Here is a 19,000-nt window from a genome sequence, read left to right as displayed (position 1 = left end):
TCAGGGGCTCTTGCCAGGTGTCAGGAAACACGGTGAGTGGAACGGGGCACCTGTCCTTGGGTGTGCACAACCCAGAGGAAGGGAACAGACGTATAAACAAATAGATCCAGGTGCTAACTACTGCCAGAGAGGTGTATTCAAAGTGGAGGGAGCACAGTCATGTGGTGGAGGGGGTGGTTGAGGCAGGAGGAAGGATGCTCCTTTCGGCCGGAACAGCCTGTGCAAAGCCATGGCGGCCTGAAAGAGCATAGTGGGCTCTGTTATGAGTGAGGGTAATCATGGAATCTAGCTCTCGTGTTTTTTACTTAGCAACGAATTCTTTACCCCCAAAATATCATGTAGGGTTCTACTAATCTACAAATACAGGCCAGGGCACTTTTCAGCTCCTACTGAAGGAAGTAATCTCACGTTGCCAATCTATGGTACTTTTCTTCTTTCTTCCTAGGCTGCTTCTTAAAATATTTTCAGGACTAAAGCATAACTGGATGACAGTGTCTCTGACACTCAGCAGTCCCCAGAGGAGAGATCTCTAAAGCCTGCAAGGGCGGGAAGCTTGATGTAGTCAGAGTAGAAGGCAACGAGCGTGGCCACACAGGGCACCAGCAGGACAGACGTGAGTGGACAGCAGGCCCACCGCTTACTAGCTGTGTGATTTGGAGAAAACTGCTTTACCTGTCTGAGCCTCTGTCTGTGTGAGTATAATACCTACCCAGGGGAATGGGGGAATTACCTTATAAAGCACATGTATGGTTTACTGTGTGCTAGGCACCCTGCTAGAGTTTATTATTCATTACCTCGCTTAATCCCCAAATAATCCGATGAATGAGGTACTACTATTAGCTCTAATTTAGAGATCTGAAAACGCTGGGCTCAGAGAAGTAACTTGTCCAAGGTCACACAGCAGCTGATAGGCAGCACCTTGAAAGCCCTTTTCCTTAACCATCACTTGCATTACTGCCCCACGGCAAAGCATCGGCCTGGGACTCTGGTTTGAATGAGAGGCTCAGGGAATTTACGTTCCCTCCCTTCCGGTTCTCAGAGATGGGGAAGCCGAGGGCGAGGCAGCAGGCGTATTGCCTGCCAATTGGTTCTGAGCTTTGGCGATGGGTGTTTTTATTTTAGGTGAGGTGAGTACCGAGACGTCCAAAGCCAAAGAGTCATGCCACGTGCGGAGCGCATCACAACCCTATGGCAGACAAGGGTGGGGAACCGCAACAGTGCAGCGCTTTGTACGAAACTCTCCTACAGAGGGACAGGTGTTATCTATGTTTTATCGACATCACGGCTGGGGCCTGACCCGGCCTGGGTCGGGCAGATCCCTCTGCAGGACGGCCTCCTGCTGCGCCTCCCACAGACAGGGCCACGGGCGGCGAGGGGCAGGCAGAAGCTGGGGAGGATCCCAGCCGAGCAGCCTCCATTCAGACTCTTCCCCGAGGGGCCCAGGGTGTGGTGCTTTAGCAGCGCTTTCTTTTTTCCTACCCGGGGATTTAGTTCTCCAAGCAAGAGCGTCTGGACCCTGAGCCAGCTGCGCAGGATACCTCCGCTCACATCAAAGACCCCGCCGGGCCTGCCTGCACAAGCGCTCGCCTGCGAACCTGCGAGCGCAAGCGCGCGCGCACACACACACACACACACACACACAGACACACACACTCACACACGCGCGACCGCGCGCTCACTCAGCCATCCCGCACATGATACACACACGCCACACACACCATACCTCATGGACATGACTGCAACACACACACTACAGCACATTCGTGAAGCACCTCACACCCTGACATCACGCGCACTCACACACCACACACCACCTCCCATTCTCACACAGCACCACACACCATACACTGTAGTAATCCCACAAGCACACCACACACATCACACACACTGTAGCACACACATACCAAACTTCACATTCTCACACCACGCACACACCACAGATAGATAGGCACATCACACCAGACCACAGAGACACAACACTACGATCACATCACACACACACACACACACACACACACACACAGCGTTGAGTTCATTCCCATCTCAGCTGCAGGCCCCAACCCAACAGTACCCAATCATTCTGAGGAAAAGCCACAGACAGCCCCTCGGGGGTTCTTTTTCTCTTCCTGGCATCATTATAGCCTTGTTGCCGGATAAATTAATTACAGAGTTGGAGAAACAGAAATGCAGCTCCCACCCACCATCCCCCTGAAGTATCAACATTGTGGATCTATGTATGAACTTCAAACTCCGAGGTGTGACGCGCCTGGTCGCTGCGCAGCCGGTGCCCTGGCAGCCAGCCGGGCCCCGCTTTCATGTGGCGAGCAGCGCGGCCCCCCTCGCCCAGCCCTCACCTGGAGTGCGTCACCGCGCAGGGCGCGGCGCGGGCGTGGGTGATGCCCGAGTCTGCAGCGCGCCCAGCGTGGGGCCGCTGGGATCGCGGAGGGAGAGGGGAGGTGGTGTCCCTTCAGGGCAGACAGCGAAGAATCCCTCCTGCGGGCTTAATGTACTCTTTGGCCAGATGGGGGGATTTTGCCAGCCTGGGAACCAGAGGACCAAGGCATTATTGTAACCATTGCTGTTCCGGCTTTGCGGGTGGTTTTTAGAATTGTTCAATTTTTGCAGTGATGTGGAACAGGGAGGCCAGTCCCGATCACGGTGCCATCTTGTCCCGTCCATGACATCTACATGTTCCAGACATGGGCCTCAGTCAACCTGGGGGCCCTCCACCCCCTCAGGTCTGCTGCCTGGAGGTACTTCACTGTGGTGGGAAGGCCATGTATAAACTGTATAAACCCGTGCCCTGCTAAATCCACCTGTTTCAGCAGCAGGTGGGATGTGGATGAAGTGGGTGGGACAAACACACTGCCATCTCTGGTCAGCCAATGAGATACCACCGGAGGGACCACAGGCCTCTTTCCTCAGGGCCTGAGGGCTTGGCCTGATGCTATTGTGTGTCCTGCCCCCTGTTTTCCGGGGCACCCTTACTGTGTTCTCTGGGCCAAGACTTCTCTGAGAGACTCTTCCCAACTTCCCTGGGTCTGGTCTCCCCACAGAACCAGGAGGGCAGCAGAGGGAAAGTTCCCCTTTCTCTACAGCTCTGTAGGGTGCGTGCTGCCTGGTGGGAGGCAAAACACTGGAGCCAGAGTGGGAGAATGGAGCTGGATGGGGTAACTATTTGTTATCTTTGGTTCAGCACTTCAAAGGCGATTAACTTTCATTAGGGGCCAAGTCACGACACCACCACCATCTAGATAATGCTTAAAGCAGCAGCTTCTAGACGTGCCACAAATGTGAAGTGGGTGGTCATGGCAGCCTTTGGGCTGTTGAAGGAAATCTGAAGTGGTGGGAGTTGAAGTGCAGCAGAGGGAATAGCTAGTAGCATTTTTTTTGGCAGGTGGAAGAACTGGAGAGCAGCACTGGATACGTCCTAGGGCCGTGAGGGACCGCTACGCTGCTGGCCAGCAGGGTGGTCTGGGTACAATTCAGGTTGGGAGTGGCGTGGTAGTTTGGTCAGCCACTTTCACTTCCTGGAGACGAGGTGCCTCCTTGATAAGCCGTTTTCATTTCAAGTCATGTTTCCCCCTGGCCCACCTCCGTCAGCATCAGGATAAGGTTTCGTTCTAACTGCCAGCTACTTGAGATGTGTCCATCCTGAACACAGGGATGTGGGGGCCCACGCAGAAGAGGCAGCCAGATAAGTGTTCCAGGGTGAAGCCAGCCAGATGGCTCTTAAATGTCTTGTGAAGGAGCTCGGCCAGAAACCCCGTAGGAGAAAGTTCCTGCAGCACGGCCTGGTCTGTGGTCACATTTCTGAATGCAGCCTCCCAAGAATTGGAGGGTGGGCTGAATAATCCTTCCTGAGGGCGTGTATGTGCCCTGCATCCCCTGATTTCAAGGAAAAACTCAGGAAATACGTGGTCCGGGGAGAAAGGAGCCTCAATAGGGTTTTTGTTGTTGTTGTTTTGCAAGGATCTTGAACTGAATGCCCACAAACTGCCCACACGATGAATAGCAGCATTCATCTGCCCGGGCAGTGAGGCCAGAGCCCGGCCTGCTGGGAGAGCCTCCCTTCTCGGCCTCGGCTGCAGGCGCTCCATGGCCGCTTCTCCCTGACGCGGCCCGGGGCGGTGTGAGCCAGAGGGGGGACGCGCAGATACCAGGAGCTCCTGCCCTGTCATCCCTGCTCTGACACTGTCTCCTCTGGGCCTGGGGCCACTTGCTTGGTTGCTTCCCCTCAGTTTCTCGAGCCATAAAATGGGGGTAATGGTGTTTACCTACTTGCCTCCTAAGTATTACAGGAATTAATGACTGTTTGTAAAGTGCTTTGAAGATGAAAAATGTGAGGTGGCATCATCGTGATTATTGTGAAATATCTTCCACTGCTACCGGCCAGATTCTGCCCGATTCAAGAGAACATTTCAAGCCAGATTCCAAATGAGACCCTCAGAGCGCCACACATGCACGTGTGTGTGCACACACGGCCTCTGTGGGACATCTGGAGGTGGAGAACAAAAGAAAGCACTTTCACCTAGAGAAGGGTCCTTCCCACTTAGAGGGTGTTGGTAGTCAGGGGTTCTGGCTGTGAGAAGGGAAGTACTCAGGGGCCCCAGGACACAAAGTTATGTGTTATATATAAGACTCAGCAGAAGCAGAGCCGTTTCTACTTCAACCACGTGTTCTTGATGTACAACGTAACGATGCTTTCTTATGGAGAATTTTTCCTTTACTCTTGTGGTGCGAGAAGCATAACAGGTTGGGTATGTGATATCTATCTGCTACCTTGATGTTCACTAAGATGAAGTGTCTCTGCCAAACTGCCTTCCATGAGGGGCCATGGAAAACAAAGAATCGTCTCAATGTCAAAGTCTCCTACAATGCACTAGATTATCCCTCTTCTCCAATGAGTGTGGCCTCACTCTTTGAAATATTTGAGACCGAAAATAAAGTTTTGTGAAATTGTCTTTGATTTGGGTTCCAGTACTGTCCCTTGGCTGATGGTGGGAGTGTTTTCTCGTTTCCTTTATCTGTATCTGGTTACACCACGGTGTGGATAGCTGGTTGTGCTTGTTAATGGGGCTGAGCATATGGGGACACCTGGGGCGAGGTTACTAAAGAAAGAAGGTCTGAACAGGGAAGAAATCTGTTGCATGAGAGTCTGCCTCTGCTCCTATAGGTGATTTCTTCAGAAGGTCTAAGCTGCTATATGTGGCATATACAAAATATACGTCGATCTAATTTTGTTCTGAGAGAAAAATAGGCAACATCCCAAATTCCAGAAGATATCATTTATGATTATGCTGTTTGTTTATATAATAATCAAGATACCTCTTTTCGTAGTAGAATAATTATATCTAGGAGGCCGGGAGGTAATCATGCCAATTACCTTGAAGGGCAGGAACACCAGGTGGGAACAAGCCAACTCGAATTATTAATTCAAATGGAGGGTACAGTCTTCCCATCCCATGGCAGCTTGTGTTCCTGAAATGGGGGTTGAAAATCCAAATGCTGTAAGTTAAATGTGATTATAAATAGAAACAATGGTGTAATGAGAAGTTATGTCCCTGCTTACGGGTGAAATGGCCAATTTGATTTCTCTATTACAAAATTAATTCACGTTCATTGCTTTAAAAATTAAAGAAGAAAGAAAAGATGCTGTACATTTAAAGTATCCATAATTCTTCTGCCTAGAGGTAACCACTGTTAATGTCTCAGTTGCACTGTTCTTCCAGAATTTAGATGTTTATTTTAAAAATAAGAACAATACAAAACATAAGGTTTAGCAACCTCTTTCATACACTTATTATTATATTTTCCACATCAGTAAAATGCATTTATTTTAGTGTGGATTAGTATAACTACAAATAAGGGTAGAACATATTGTCATATGCTTCCTGGCTTATTTATATTTTTTCTGATTTGAATTTCCTGTTCAGGTTCCAAGCCCATATTTCTCAAATGAGGAATTCATTTTATTATTATTATCATTAATTTGTTAGAGATTTTTAAAATGAAGACGTTAACATATTTTCCAAATATTTTTTCAATTTGTCCTCTTCACTTATAATTTTGCTTATGGCATTTCATTTTATTTTGACTTATGAGAGAAGTGTTTGAATTTTGTATAATCATATCTGTAAATCTTTTCCTAATGATTTTTGTCTTGGTATTATGCTTAGAAAACTTCCTATACTCCAAAATTATGTAAATGTTCACCAATAGCTTAGCCAAAAGTATGTGTGTGCTTAGGTCTTCTGAAGTTATATGTGTGTGTCCTGTGGGGAGATTAGAAATACTTGGTTATTTTTGGTAGAAAGAGTTCCAGAAATGTCTTTCTGTTTTGCTATTTTTTCATCATTTCCATTTTTCTTTCCTTTTTTCCCTTTTTAAATTTTTTCCTGAGTAGGGAAGAGCAGAGTTCAACTTATTTGGCTATCTGTGACTTTTCTAAAGCTTTCTTGGACTTCATTTCATTAGCACTCACTCTTTCCCTTTCATAGCAATGATGTTATATCTATCTTGAAGCTGCACAACCCATTCCCCATTTGTAGAGAATTGTCACCACCTGATCCCTCCGCATGTTGTTTGCACCATATCAACATGCCTGCAAAGTCTCTTTGAGTACCCAAACTTGAGGCTTAATTTGAATCCTGAATCCATGAAGTAGAAAAAAAATTCTACTTTTGGCCATGTTTAGTGCTTCAATGGTCCTCTCAGAGCACTACTCTGTCCCCAACTGTGGCTTCCAGTCTCGGCCCCTCCTTTCTAAATAGGAGATCTGGAGCATATGTATTTACTCTCTCTGAACCTCAGTTTCCTCATCTGTAAAATGGGGATTAATAATAACCTTCTTTGGCTACTTCACAACATTACTGGAAGGATTAAAAGAGATCATGGTTGTAAAAGTGCTTCGTAAGCTGTAAAGCAATATGTAAACACAAGGTGTTATTATTTCCCTTTTATTTGACATTATAAGGGATTGAATATGATGTGTGACTATAAAGTAATAAGGATCATTTTTTAAAAGTAAGATGCCAGACTATAAACACCCAAATGAGTGCAATCCTTTCAGTAGACTTTGTAAGAAGCCTCAAATTAACATCTACATTGTCATCCATGCTCAGAACATGTTTCTAGCTTCCTTTGTTTTGGAGATGGTCACAGACATTCTCCCTCGGTGGGATATTTTCTGTCTTTACCTACCTCACCTTCGTGCCCGCTGCCACCCTCCTCTTTTCCTTGAACCTCTTGCTCAGAGGGTAGAGGGGTAGAGGCCATGGTAGCAGATCTCAGGGAAGGGGGATACGTGGAAGGAAGGATCAGGTTGAAATGGGCTGCCAGGGAGTCTTCTGTGGTGCATGTCAGGAAGGGGACTGGCTTGAACACATTTATATGCCGTTTGCTGCAGGTCTGCCTTTCGGGTATAGGCAAGTACACTGTGGACAGGAATCATCAGAAAGGAAATCTCACTCTCTGCTGAGGTCTGGCAGTTCAGTCTTATCCAGTAGCATCTGTAGAATGGTAGAGGCTGCACTGGACTGGAAATAAACAAATCTGAATTTTGGTTCTTGTTCTGCAATAAATAGTGGAATGACTCAGTGATATTGGGCGCGGGCTTTTCGTTTCCTCATTCTCAAAATAAGGACGTGGAAGGTCCTTAACGTCCCTTTCACCTTGAAAACACTAGGATTTCAGCGGCCTTCCTCATGATGGTTTTGTGGAGGTTCAGACCATTTCCTAGCTCTGCAACTTTGGGCAAATTGTTTAACCTGTCTCTATCTCCATTTCTTCATCTTTAAAATGGGGAAAGTGCCTACCTTATAGAACTTTTTGTGAGAATTCATTGAGAAAGTGCAACTAAAAGCATTTGGCACAGAGTAAATGTTCCATAAAGATGAAATGTAATTTCAGTCTCTTCATTTTACTCTTCTCATGGAGTGGAATCTACTCTAAATCTCTTCTTAAGCTTAGTCCTTAAATGCTATTATTACCGTTGTTATTATTATAAACTTGTTATGGACTGAATGTGTTCCCCCAAATTCATATGTTAAAGCCCCAGCCTCCAGTGTGATAGTATTTGGAGGTGGGACCTTCAAGAGGTAATTAGCTTGAGATACGGTCATGAGAGTGGGACCCCCCGGATGAGATGTGTCCTTATAGGAAGAAGAAACTACCAGAACTCCCTGTCTCTACCACATGAAGATACAGGGAGAAGGTGACCATCTACCAGCTAGGAAGTGGGTTCTCACCAGCAATCAAATTGGCTGGCACCTTGATCTTAGATTTCCCAGCCTCCAAAAATGTGAGCATGTTGATTAAGCCATTCAGGCTATAGTGTTTCGTTATAGAAGCCAGAACTAATAACACCCCTAAAGTGAGATTTATTTTCCATCCACCTTATTTCTGCTGCTCTGGGGGAGTGGCAGCTGCAGACCTAGCTTCAGCAGCAATCTGCGTGATCTGTTCTTCACCAGAGAGCTGTCAAACAGGCATGGGTACCTGCAGACTAATCTCTGCCCTCAAGCTGGGTAGCAGTAAATCTGGAAGCATGAGCAGTGCATTCTCCCTGAAACTCCTTCTTGGCTCTTCCTTTTAGCAGCAATAGATTTTTCCTCTTTTTTTAAAGTGACTTAAAACAACACAAATGTATCCCCTTACAGCTCTGGAGATCAGAAGTCTGGAATCTGTCTCACTGGGCTAAAGTCCAGGCTTCAGAAGGCTGGTCCCTTCTAGAGGCTCTGAGGGGAGATGCCATTTCTTTGCCTTTTTCAGCTTCTGGTGGCTGCCTGTGTTCCTGGCTTGCAACCCCTTCCTCCGCCTTCGAAGTGTTTCCCTCCAGCCTCTGCTTCCAGCATCACCTGGCCTCCTCCGCAGGCCCCCTCCCGTGACCCTCCTAGAAGGGCCTTTGTGACTACACTGAGCCCACCTGGATGATCGTGGTTTCTGATATGATTCTCCAAAGAAAGAAACCAGGGCCTCCAGGAGAAATAGCTGATTCTTAGGCTGGGACAGGAAATTCACAAAATGAGCCTGGAACATTTTTTCAGGGCCAGGAAGTTTTTTTTTTACTTTTTTTAAGTGCTCAAAAACCCCAAAGGATGTAGGCGTGTCCAAGAGACATAGGAGCCAATCTGAGAGAGCCCTGCATAGCCAGAACTGCCACAATCTGGGCAGTAAAATAATGTCGTGTTGGATTATAACTCAACATTTAAAATAAATAGGCTCGAGTCCATTCTGATATAAATAAATGACTGAACGAGCAAATTCATGAAGAAGAGACAAATCTCCCTTACAGAAAAATCCCCAGTAATTTGTGTAGATTTTCCTGCCTCAGGATGGTGAAGCTTAACTTCATACCCCTTGAGTGAGCGGTGCTTAGTGACTTGCTTCTAAAGAGAAGAATAAGAAAAGATGGGACAGGTAACTTTACAGTGAGGAAACCTGGCGAACACTACATCAACCAGGGGATCAAAGTTACCATTACCGGTGATAAGTCCTGTTGAAGAACGTACTCCTGACATCATGTGATGAAAACAGGACTTCACTTCCATGGTCTTCTTCCCGCAAACACACAATCCTAGCCTAAACAAACAAACAAACAAAAATCAGACAAATCCAAGTTCCAGGGCATCCTACAAGATACCTGACCACTATTCCTTTGATATCAAGGCCATGAGAAGAAAAATAACAAGAAAAGTCTGAGAAAGTGTCACAGCCAGGAGGCAAACAAAGAGACATGACAACCAAATGTAATGTGGTATTCTGAAGGGAGTCCCAGGCCAGAAAAAGGACATTAGGGAAAAATTAATGAAATGTGAATAAAGTGTGGAGTTTAGTTACTGGTAATATATCAGTGTTGTCTGATTAGTTGTGACAAAGTTACCATAGTAAGTTAAGATGGTAGCAACAGAGGAAGTGGGTGAAGAGTATATGGAAATTCTCTGTACTATCTTTGCAACTTTTCTGTGAACAATTCTAAAGTGAAACATTTATTTAAATTTAAAAACTATTGAAGAAAAATATTAACCACATAGAATATGTAATCAAGGAACATGTACAGATTGATCCCAATTTTATCTAACTTATATGTGAGTGTGTACCAGAGGAAAACCAAGTATGTACGGGTGTACACTGAGAGACACGACTTTTTTCTCCTTTCTGATTTTCTGTATTCTCAAATGCTGTATTTTACAACAAACAGATATTACTTAAATCGTTTTTAAATCTATACTGAAATAAATAGGAGACCACGAAGCAGAACAGTGGGGAGAGGGAGATGGGCTACTCCTGGGAGGACAGAGGCTGTTCTTTCTCACACCAGCATCTTTAATCTGACTCAAGAGACAGTGATTTCTGGGGATAGACTGAGAAGCCTGAACAAGAGCTGAATCCTTGAGTCTCTGTGATCATCATTCTTGAGTCACAGTGAAAGAATGGTCACATCTTTCATTTTGCTACATTAAGAAAACTGAGATGAAGTGACTCAAGCAAGGCCACACAGATGGTTGAGGGGGCTGAGCCATCCAGGTGCTTTATTTGGGCTATGCAGTGTTTCAGAATCATCTGAATGTGAATACCTTTAGATGAGCCCTCTTCTCTGTTTTGGCTATGGCAAGCTCAATTCACCGGGTGTTTCTTTAATTGCCTGAGCCCTGGAGGCATTCATTTGGGATCTGTGGTTTAGGTAAGGTAGCAGAAATGAAGAACTGCATACAGGCTTAGGAGTTCTGAGATACAATAGGGAAAAAGGCAACTTCTTTTTTAATTTAAGGAGGGAAGAAAAGGGATGTCTTTGTCCGTGTGGGTTAATTTCTACATAAAGCCAGCATAAATCCAGGCTCTGTGCATGTCACCCTGTCTGTGAACAGAGCCCTGGGAATTGTGCAGCGCACAGACTGTGCAGCCATACGCAGCAGCGCTGACTCTCCATCTGTGTCATAGTGTAAAAATAGTATATTCAGTAATGTTACTTAACGTCCTGTTTTAATAAGGTGTGGTTTTGAGTCACATCTCAATTCAAAATCCTTCTCAGTCAAAGGGAACCCTCCTACACTGTTGGGGGGGATGTAAATTGGTGCAACCACTGTGGAGAACAGTATGGAGTTTCCTTTAAAAAACTAAAAATAGAGTTACCATATGATCCAGCAATCCCACTCCTGGGCATATATCTGGAGAAAAACGTAATTTTAAAAGATACACCCAGTGTTCTTTGCAGCACTATTTACAATAGCCAAGACATGGTGCAACCTAAATGCCCATTGATGGATGACTGCATAAAGAAGATGTGGTAGCTACATACAACAGAATATTACTCAGCCATAGAAAAGAATGAAATAATGCCATTTGCAGCAACATGGATGGACCTAGAGATTGTCATACTGAGTGAAGTAAATCAGACAAAAACAAATATCAAATGATGTTGCTTATATGTGGAATCTAAAAAAATAGTACAAATGAAGTTATTTACCAAACAGAAATAGAGTCACAGATGTAGAAAACAAACTTATGGTTACCAAGGGGGAAAAAGGGGGTGGTAAACTGGGAGATTGAGATTGACATATACACACTGCTATATATATAATAGATAACTAATAAGGACCTACTGTATAGCACAGGGAACTCTACTCGATACTCTGTAATGACCTATTATGGGAAAAGAATCTAAAAAAGAATGGATGTATGTATATGTATAACTGATTCACTTTGCTGTACAGCAGGAGCTAACACAATATTGTAAATCAACTATACTCCAATAAAAATTAATTTTAAAAAAGCCAAAACAATAACAACAACAGTAACAAATTCCTTCTCAGTCAACATCATCATCATGGCCTCATAATATTTTATTGAACATTTACTATGCCCCAGATTCCATGCTGTCTCATTTGTTTCTTATACTGGCCCTCACCAAAAGTTCTAATGTTATCCCCATTTTACAGATGAGAAAATGGAGACCTGGAGACGTTAAGTAATTTGCCCAAGACCATGCTGTGGGGCAGGGATCTGAATCCAGCCAGTCTGACTCCAGAGCCCAACTTCTTCACCACCAGACTGTAGGTATAACTTCTCACAAAACTCTGTTTCCTCTCTTCTGCCCTGGGCAGCACAGTACTGGGTTCCGGCTCAGTAGTTAGGAGTCCTTTCTGAGGTGTAGTATGTTTATGAAGATAGTGGAATTAACTATTTTGCCTCATTTAGAAATAACTGCTATTTTAGTCTACATGACACACCGATTTTTCTGTATCAATAAATTATGACATATAATTTTAAATATTATCACTAACAATTTCCTCATTAATTTACTTAGGTGAAAGTAACTGTATTATGACCTCTCATTTTTCCTCTGTGCTCAATTTTGCTTTTCACGTTACATCGTTTTCTTGATTGCTTTCAACAAATGCAGCAGTTCAGTATTGTCGTGTGTGCTTTTTGTGTAACGGTTTACAATTTCATATCATCATAGTCGTCTCTTTTGTCAGAAGAATTGATGCAGACATTTTTAAGTGTTAGGACTGTGGCAAAATTCTGGCTATTTGGATGCTAATTTATACTAAAACCTGTTAGCTGATCTTACTATTTAATCTCCTGCGATGGGCAGCATAATGAAGTGGATTGGCAAAGAGAACATATTGAAACACAGATGGTTTTTTGGTCTCTCTCAGGGAAGTCAAGTGCTTGGGGAAAACTAGAGACTTATAGTATTTGAAGGGAGGAAAAGGAGTTGTGTCCAAGAAAAGTGTCAAAGCTGTTGGATTTGGTACCTAAAGAAGCAAGCCTGCAAAGGTTTCCATTGGTCAGAGTCAAGGCCAAGAATTCCTCTAATGGCTGCATTTATATCATTTTTTGAATGTGCAGGACAAAAGCTGCTGCCAAAAATATAGCTTTCCTTCTCACATTAACAAAAATGAAGACCTTTCCTCAGTAAACACGGCCTCCATGAATGAGCTAAACATATTCCACAACTTCTAGTAACTCTCAGATCTGCCTCTCCAGATGAGATCTCTCTCCTGAAACCCAGCCCCGTGTCCAGCTGCTCACTACACCTCACTTGGATGCCTTACTCGAACCTCCAAGTCTTCCAACACTGAGCTTGTCATCCACCTTCTCACCCCCATCAGGACAATCACAGCCACAAAAAAACACAGCCACAACTCAATTCTACCTCATGCATTTCCCATGTAAGGCCTGGAAAAGCCAACCACCCAAATCAGCCCCTTCCTTCAATCAACAAATACGGCCGATTACCAGCTCGTACGGATTCTGTTTGCTCGATGTCTCTCACGCCCTTCTTTGTCTCTCACTCCCAGGGCCATCTTGTTTGCCTGTTCTCCTCCCTGTGCTGATACAGGCACCTTGACACGGTATCTGACTTATAGCTAAGACATTCATTAGGTCCTTAATGCCATCACTCAGATAGTGCCCCACAAAATGTTTGTTTGTTTTTGGAAAGAAGGAGAAATTACTAAATTGCCACAAAGTTAATGCTTTGGGAAAAGTGCTCATTTTGGTCATTTGAATCCAAAGTGGAGTGATTTTCTTTCCTTTTGTCCTGATCCTCCCACCTGAAGCTTTTAAAAACTTTTGGAGGTTTTCTTGGATTCATCTGAAAAAAATTTCCCTAAATTTTGTGACTATGTGAAAGTTAAATTTCAAGTACATGCATTTGTTTTTAAAGCACTTTAATCATCTGTGCTTCTTGAAAAGGCCATTTTTATCTAACTCTTTTGACTCCAGGCCTTTAGGTGTGGTGTTTCTCTAACAACCTTCGTCAACCAGTTGCGAGATAGAATTAAGCCCTAATAGCTGAAAGGTGCCCGTTGCATGTAGTGAACTAACTTCTCTTCTCTGCACCTCCCAGAATGACACTAGGTCCCTGCCATCCTTGGGAGAACTGAGAATATAGTCACTCAAACCATCTTCTGTTTTGTGCTTCATGGGAGGAACTCCAAAAGAGAAAAGCTTCAGGGTCTCAAAAGAGGCCTTAGAAAAACTTTCTCATGGTCTGACCAGAGATTGTGATTCTCTAAATAGTGGGTCAGTCTCACCTTTCCCTTGCCAACTCATTTACTCTCTGTCTCCTGCCTCAGAGAGCAAGAAAGCCCCACTAGCCATGGATAGGATGCCAGAGAAATAGTCTTCTTACTCTTTATCTTGTAAGTCCTCTTTAAAAACTCGACTAATATTTAGCCTCAGAGTTGGAAATTTAGGAAAAAACTCTGCAATCTTTACTTCATTTTGAAACTCTTCTTGCTAGGAAATGAAATGAACAGCCATCATGGAAAGCTGTATTTTCTTTTGCTTCTCTTTGGGGAGAAATGGTTAAGAACTGTGATGGCAGACATGAAAGTAAGCCCAAGCCTTTACAATTGGCATCCTTTGAAAGACCTTCCCTTGACCTCTGTTCCCTAGGAAAAGGAAGGTTGCTAACAGGAATATTACAAGGTTCTATTGATGAGATGTCTCTCCAACCAAACCATGTATGATGACAACTAGTGCGTGGAAAAATTTCCCCCCAAATCAGGACTGGCTATTCGCCTTCCAAATTACTTCACTGCAAGCCAAAAGGTTATCTGTAAGGAACTAGGAAAGGAAGTGTATTTGAAAACATCACCAGGACTTGTATACAACATCTTAAGGTGTTTGATCCTTTTACGAACTGTTGACAGCTTTTTGCCATTGAAGTCTATGTGAGAGTTGCCAGCCAAGCAAAAGGAGGAAGCAGGGCCAGCCTGCTTGACCAAAGAGCTCCTGGGAGCTGTTTAGATCACAAGATGTGAGACGGCCAGAGAGAGGGAATGGCCCAGAATTCCAAGAAAAGCTTAGGCAGCTGTATCAGCAGTTTCAACCTATTCTGGCCATTCGACTTTGTTTCCTTTTGACTGTGATGTCCTTTTCACTTCCAGAATCATCTTCATTCATTCAAGGATCCATGCAAACAGTAATTCCCAGAGCACTCAGAGAAGTATGTAAGAGCTGAGGATTGTTCATAATTACTACAGTGCACTGAATCAGTAAATGCACTCAATCAGGCCATCACCAAGCACACTCACAGAACATCACAGAGCAAATTCATTTGCGTTTCTTAATGGCCATGACCGTTGCTTAATTGGGATAGTAACTCTGCTTAATTGGTGCATATTTATTCCTACTCTAGCTAGGATGTCTTTCCTCAGCTCCTGATGGGTCTGTCTGTCTGCACTTCATGAGGTTCTCAGTATTTCTGTGAAATATGCCCAGTGTTGGCGGCTCTCCTGCTCCTTCCCAGGAGTGCACTGGATTGAGGCTCCTCCTGGAGACTCTCTCACTGGTGTCAGATTAACAAGCCCTGAGTGTGAGGCCTTAGCTTAAAATGGAATATGTCACACTCATAGTACTGACTCTAGTAAATCTAGTGGATACTTATAAATCCATAAGAATGCAAAGCTATTAGCATGGAGAAAAGAATCTTTTCCCAAACCTCGTATCAACAACTCCTACTCTTAATCTTCATCTATACCACCTCCTCATTTCTTCCTTTTTGTCGGCAGCTCATCTTTCCAACACAGGCTTTGTATTTCGCCCGCAGTTCAGCTCACAGCTCAGACTCTATATAATACACAGCTCATTCCCACACCGTTCTCTTAGCTTCTCCCAAAAATTGATCTTGTGTCATCGTGCTTGTTTGGGTTACGTGCCCATTAGCGACCCATTTTATATCAGTTCCACAGACACTGATGTAAATACACACCTCCTTTTCACTGGTGTCTCCTGACACTCCCACACAGGGCCCTTCCACCAGCCAGACAGTATCATGGCAAGATAATTCCATTTGTGCTATAAATTTTATAAGCTTAAGAGAATCAATAGCTTAAAAATCATATTGTAATGGTCATTCTGATGTCATAGATAGCCAAACAACAACGTAGTTGATAAACAACTTTTCTAGAGGCTTCGAGTCCATCCTACATTCACAACTTGGAGAAGGGGCCATGAATTCTACATGTTCAAGTTCATGTTGCAACCACCTGACCACATTCAACAGGCATAGGGTTTCTTAGAAAAGCCTGATTTCCTTCCAAAACAATCTGCTTTAAAAAAAAAAAAAGCAATTATTTCTTTTGCTTCATTCAATAGACCTCCAATTATGTTTGTTTTTTTTTAATGTTTGACTCATTTTCATATTAAATTGCTTGATCATTTCTTTTAAGTTCGTAAGGAGTTTCTGTGCTTTGAAGTACAGTTTTTGGTTTTTTGGATTCCCCTTCAGGGTATGACAAACTGCTACATTGTCTTGAGAATTGGGGATAAATTGAATCAGAGAGGCAGAAAAAGTGGAGTTCAGGGACGTGATTTCTAAATAACAATTCCCATGTGAACGCTCCTACAGCATTTCCCTTTTACTCATGTTTTTGTGTTGGTGTTTTTGTTGTGGTCTAGACTGGGGCAAAATGGAATAGTAGATCCAGATGTGAAATACATCTTTTGAAACTGATGTAGGCATATATATGTGTATATTTATGTATATATACACACACATATATGTATATATACATATATATGTATTTTTCCCCCAAAGGCCCTTCTGTAAAGACCCCCAGATAAGAAAAGAAGAAGTGAAGAAGCCCTAGCCTTAGGGATCTAAAAATCAAGTAGCTTCTTTATAAAAATACATCTCGTCTTTTGCACAAATGATGTGTTTGGCAGATTTTTAGTTTTAAGTTATTGAATTGTAGATCTTAATTTCTGTGGTTTGAGAGAGAGTGTGTCATGGGGGAGGAAAGAACTTTGAAGTCAACAGATCTGAGCTGAGGCCTGACATTAGCTCTTGACCTTGAACAAATAATTTTCTGTCCATGAACTTCAGTTTCTCCAGAAAGCAAAAATAAAATGGGTCATTGTAAGTATTAAATGAGATTATGTACAAAGCACAGTGTGCTGGGACCGCATGGAGTGCTGCATAGCCTGTGAGCAGCTAAGAAGCCTCCTCTGGCCCATCCCATTCCTAGAGAGCACCCGCAGGGCTGTGGCTATTTCCGGTCAAGTGCACAATAGTGCCCCCTGCTGGAGAGGCAGTTGACCCAAAGGTAAGAAGTTTTGCAGCTTTCAGATTTAGCAGGGCTTGTTACTAAATGTCTCAACAGAACAATCTATATCCTTATATAAGACTGGGTTCTCCATGGATATTTAATTTACAAAAGTGTCAACTGAGTGACTAGACCTAGTGGGTGAGGTGAGCCACAAGTGCACAGTCTCCTACTAGGTTATAAACTCCATGGGGCAGGTGCCATATGTGTTTTACTTACTACTCTATCTCCAGAATTTAGCATGGTTCCCCAGTCATGGAAGATAGTCAAAAATAAATCTTCTGGGCTTCCTAGGTGGTGCAGTGGTTAAGAATCCGCCTGCCAATGCAGAGGTCACGGGTTCGATCCCAACTCCAGGAAGATCCCACATGCTGCGGAGCAGCTAAGCCCGTGTGCCAAAAAAAATAAATAAAAAATAAATAAATAAATCTTCTGCTGAATGACCGAGTCAACGAGTGCAGCCACAACCTAAGAAGATGGCATGACTTGATCTTCTACAGGTTTTCCCTATGAAAGAATGAAGAATTCTCTTGAAAATTCACTCCCTTACATTTTAGTAGGATCAGAGGAGATGGTTAATGGTTTTTCTACCCCAAATATGGCTGTTGCTTTTTTTTTTTTCCCCCCGCTTGGCGTCATTGGGTAGACCAGGGTTTCTATTTTTACTGTGAGGCAAAACATTGCTTATAGCCTCTTAGGTTTTTACCTTCTTCCCAAACCCAATCATCACTACCATACCTCCTGACTCTTTTTCACTAGGAGCAAGGGCACTGAGAGCAGACCTCGGATGAAACAGATTCTAGAACGGTCACCATCAGAGAACATTTATTGAAATATTGGGTACGAAGGGAACACTGGTGGTGCTCAGCCTACTGAATGCCTGGAGTATTTTCAGGCCTGAACAAGGGAACCATGTCAGAGGGCACTGGCAAGAGCTGATATGTTTTAAATGTTCCCTACTGTACCACCAGCCAGGATGGGTGTAACTGAGTCAGAGGCCAGAAGAGCCGGAGGAAGAGGAAAGAAGCAGGGTGTGTTAGCCACATGACTAAAGTGATAGGGCATATGGTTCTTAAGCAGGAAGACGTGTAGGCTGGACAAAAATGTAAACACTGGTGGCGCTTGGAATATTCAGGAGGGCTGGGAATAAAAAGCTCTGTGAGTCTGGTAAAAAGAAAGGGTGGCTTTGATGTGGAGCAGATTTTTCAACTGTAGCAGAGTTGCCGTCTCTTGCGGCTGCCAAAAGAATCTTTAAAGGAAAAGTAAAAGGGTGTTTTTTTGCTTATGGGTAGGTATCCTGTAAGGGCAAGAATGCTAAGTATTTTCAAGTTGAAGAAGAAGACACCGTTAAGAATCTAATGCAACTAACAAGTCCAGTCAGCAGACTCCAAATGCCACCAGGCCATTTTGGCCACTACCTGACCTCCAGTTTGATGACTGACAACCCCTCTGACAAGGGATACAGCTGAGGAGTCGGGGAGATGTCACTGACGGGTTGAAATGAGGGCTGTTGGGTGGGTTATTCCCACTCCAGGTCTCATACAGGGTCTTCACAGCCAGGAAGGACGGGTTGTCTCCTAGAGCTGATCACCCCTTGCAAGGAATGAGGAAAGAAGCATGACCTCACAGCTAGAGAGCTTCACTGGGAAGTCCATTCTGGGCTCACTTGCCATCTGCCTGAGCAGGATGGTGCTCAGTCCACGTGAACAAGGGAAAGGAGCCCAGCTTTTCAGGGGGCCTGGGTGCTATTGCAGCTCACTTACTATCTTTGTGAACTTAGGCAGATCGTTAGAACTTTCTGCCCCTCGGTTTCCGCTCAGTGGGAACTAGATAATTAACATGGACTCTTTCATTTCAAACCTCCATGATTTCATGGTTCACATGCAGGTCATAGGCTACGTTCCACTCTTGCTTCTCTGTATAACGTTGGGCAAGTT

This window comes from Hippopotamus amphibius, chromosome 13 (genome assembly GCF_030028045.1).
Source record: "Hippopotamus amphibius kiboko isolate mHipAmp2 chromosome 13, mHipAmp2.hap2, whole genome shotgun sequence".
NCBI lineage: Eukaryota > Metazoa > Chordata > Mammalia > Artiodactyla > Hippopotamidae > Hippopotamus > Hippopotamus amphibius.
The sequence above is the reverse complement of the archived record's forward strand: the minus strand, read 5'-3'. Positions refer to the sequence as shown.